The sequence below is a fragment of the Bison bison genome, unplaced genomic scaffold (assembly GCF_000754665.1).
Source record: "Bison bison bison isolate TAMUID 2011002044 unplaced genomic scaffold, Bison_UMD1.0 scf7180017864166, whole genome shotgun sequence".
In the NCBI taxonomy this organism is placed as follows: Eukaryota; Metazoa; Chordata; class Mammalia; order Artiodactyla; family Bovidae; genus Bison; species Bison bison.
The window spans coordinates 3300768-3305021 of record NW_011494738.1 but is presented as its reverse complement, the minus strand read 5'-3'; positions in this window follow the sequence as shown (position 1 = coordinate 3305021).

The following is a 4254-nucleotide window of genomic DNA, read 5'->3' as shown; positions in this document are numbered from 1 at the left end:
GATGAGACCAGATGCCATGATCTTCATTTTCTGAATGTTGAGCTTTAAGCCAACTTTTTCACTCTCCTCTTTCACTTTCATCAAGAGGTTTTTAGTTCCTGTTCACTTTCTGCCATAAGGGTGGTGTCATCTTCATATCTGAGGTTATTGATATTTCTCCCGGCAATCTTGATTCCAGCTTGTGCTTCTTCCAGTCCAGCATTCCTCATGATGTACTCTGCATAGAAGTTAAATAAGCAGAGTGACAAACAAACAGCCTTGATGTACTCCTTTTCCTATTTGGAACCAGTCTGTTGTTCCATGTCCAGTTCTAACTGTTGCTTCCTGACCTGCAGATAGGTTTCTCAAGAGGCAGGTCAGGTGGTCTGGTATTCCCAGCTCTTTCAGAATTTTCCACAGTTTATTGTGATCCACACAGTCAAAGGCTTTGGCATGGTCAATAAAGCAGAAATAGATGTTTTTCTGGAACTCTCTTGCTTTTTTCATGATCCAGCAAATGTTGGCAATTTGATCTCTGGTTCCTCTGCCTTTTCTAAAATCAGCTTGAACATCTGGAAGTTCATGGTTCATGTATTGCTGAAGCCTGGCTTAGAGAATTTTGAGCATTACTAGCGTGTGAGATGAGTGCAATTGTGCGGTAGTTTGAGCATCTTTGGCATTGCCTTTCTTTGGGATTGGAATGAAAACTGACCTTTTCCAGTCCTGTGGCCTCTGCTGAGTTTTCCAAATTTGCTGGCATATTGAGTGCAGTAAAGCTAAATCTTTGGCATATTAAGAAGTTTAATGTCTAAATCCAGAAATATATATATATATATATATATAAATGTTTATTGATGAGAAGAAAATGACCAAACTAGAAACAGCTATAAATCAGTGGCTCTGAAGCTCTGAGATTAGAATTGGGAACTCATGAAGCAGATTATATATCTGTTATAAGCATTCTTATAGCATTTAGTGTACATGAATATGTGTGTTGTGGGGGATGGTCTGTGATGTGTGTATAGCTCTCTCTTTAAAAGAAAAACTTTGTGAAAAGAAAGCCTTCATGGAGTACATCTTTTTCTATATCCACCAAAGGGAATAGTGAAGTCCACTGTACAATATAGTGCTGCTGCTGCTGCTAAGTCGCTTCAGTCGTGTCTGACTCCGTGCGACCCCATAGACGGCAGCCCACCAGGCTCCCCCGTCCCTGGGATTCTCCAGGCAAGAACACTGGAGTGGGTTGCCATTTCCTTCTCCAATGCATGAAAAGGAAAAGTGAAGGTGAAGCCGCTCAGTCGTGTCTGACTCTAAGCAATCCCATGAACTGCAGCCTACCAGGCTCCTCTGTCCATGGGATTTTCCAGGCAAGAGTACTGGAGTGGATTGCCATTGCCTTCTAGTATATACAAAATAGTGTACACAAAATAATATAGCCCAGTATACAATAGTATACAATATAGTGTATAAAACATTGTATACAATAGTATACAATATACAATAGTATACAAAATAGTGAAGTCCAGTATACAATAGTATACAAGAAAAAATATAATTCAAAAAAAGTAAACAAGATCAAATAATAGGACAAAAATCATGTATCTGTCTCATGCTTACTTCTCTTCAAATACAGAGGCCATCAACCCCTTCCCAATGTTCCCTAAGATCTCCTAGAGAATCACTTCAGTCATGTGGGGACAAAGTCAAATCAAATCTATCCTCTGCTGTCACCTTCATACTTCTTCCCTCCTCCTGCCAAAAAAGGAAAAAATTTATAGACACAAATGAGGCACTTTATATACTAGAATGGAATTTGTCTAGCCTCTGAAGCAGAAGATGTTAAATTTCTACAAAATTTCATTTTAGTGCTAGAAATTCAATTCCAGACGATGATATCATTTATTTTACTTCCCTGGGCTGTTGAAGAATCGAAACAAAGGTGGTACTTTGTTTTCCCCTTAAATATGAAGGTTAAAAAAAGGAATTGGCAATTTTGCTATCCAAAAAGCAAGTCATAAAGGATATATTATACATCGTAAGAAAACCTGTCAATCTATCTCACCTTTCATGATATTAAGATCAACCAAGAAAGACTTCTTAAAAATTACATGCCAAAACACAATATACAATAACAAAACTTTGATAAATTTTCTGTCATAAATTGATAGACTAAAAAGTACCTTTTTATTACATTTGCTTGTCTAGAATAACTTCCGTACACAATAGAAATATAGTTACTATGTTTCTGTGTCAAAATCTCAGCTGAGGACCATAACTATGTTTGCCGAAACAATGTATAGCACATAAAGCCAGTACATCTTTTATTCATAAGCAACCTTCTTCAAATAATACTGAAAGAAAAATATCTAGGTTATTTTCAGACTAGGATACTAAGAGAGCAATGAATATATTATGTCCTTGTAACAAAATTAGAGCTGTCAATATGCAGTGAAAGCTTGGTTCACAACGAAAGACCACAGAACACGTTTCTATCTGGCCTTGACACATGAGCAAAACATGATATGCATTGTCCTGTCATAATCCACTCTATTACAACTGTCTGAGCAGTGCATTTTCCCCTGGGACATTTCCCTTTGGTTCTCCTCTTTCTGAAGCACTGCCAGTATTGTCAAACTATTTCGAAGGTTTCCCTCTGTTACTTTCAAAGCCACCAAGTCAATGTGATCCAGAGCAATTTAGAAATGCCTCTAACCAACCTGGAAATGTTAGCCATGGAGTATGTTTCTGCAGTGATGAGTTCTCTTAAGATATCACACTTTTTAAATGTTTAACTCACTAAGAAAAAGTCCTTACCGTAAGAGCTTTCTGAATAGGTATCATCACAGGGAAGACAAGTGGCAATAAATGACACACACAAACACTATTCAAACAGTCCAGGCAGCATGAGGGACCACCCATTCCTGAAGGTTTCAGTTGCTCATTTAGACACAAATTCTAAAATTGTTTGGAGTGGAAACATTGTTCTCAGTCTCTGGCTTGAAAATTGCCCACTAACGCCTTCAAGCAACACAACTAGATCTTTTCTGGGACTTTCTGAGTAAAAGAACAAAATTTTCAGACATTCCAAAAATTACTTCTCTTTCTTATTTAGCAGTCACTCTTCTATAAGCATGACATCCTCCCCACCTTCCATTACCATCATTTTATATGTATTTTGATTCAAACAGGCAGCTAATACCCGACTAACTATGCATCTGTGATCTGGAGACATGGGCTGTGGAACAGGCATTCCTTCAGGATTCAGGGAATGACCAGCTGGGTCACACCACTATATTCTTACTCATAAAAACTAGAAACCAATTATATAGTTTCTTGTTTTTTCTGCAGCAGAGATCCTATCAGAATAATTGCACAGGGCTTCAATAGATTTTTTTTTTCCAGAAAAAAATCTCTCTATCCCACCACTCAATCACTAAAGAAAACACTCTTAATTTGTTACTAGATAAGAAAGTGCAAGGGACTTTTAACTCATCAGATAAAAAGTTTAATGCAGGCTATAGCTGCAGGCTCAGAAAACATGACAATATTCTTTAAGAGAGATTTATTACCTTTTTGAGTTAGTTCCATTGATTTTTCATGGCTATATACCTATGTTTCCTGCTGCACCACAACATCTATTTTCCATTTGGATACTTGTATTTTCCATCTGCCTACTACTAAGTCAAGTCTTTAATAAATTTATAAACTGTTTTTAGGGTGACCTTAGCGGACCATGCCTCTGTTTCTTTCAAGTAATCTCCAGAGACAGAGGCCAAGGTTGGTTTCCCTACTTCTAACACAAATAGGAAAATAAATTGCAGGTTAAGCTACAAACAATGTTAGATGTTGTACTTCTACCTCTAAAATGATGCAATAATATTGATACAGTTTATTTTTAATACCATTGAATAACTTGATTTCAATAGTTGGAGAATAGTGTACATGGATAAGGCAATGGCACCCCACTCCAGTACTCTTGTCTGGAAAATCCCATGGACGGAGGAGCCTGGTGGGCTGCAGTCCATGGGGTCGCTAGAGTCAGACACGATTGAGCGACTTCACTTTCACTTTTCACTTTCATGCATTGGAGAAGAAAATGGCAACTCACTCCAGTGTTCTTGCCTGGAGAATCCCAGGGACAGGGGAGCCTGGTGGGCTGCCGTCTATGAGATCACACAGAATCGGACACGACTGAAGCGACTTAGCAGCGGCAGCAGCAGCAGTACATGGATAAAAACTGAATTTGTTAGACTTTTTAAAATTCTTTCTAATCTA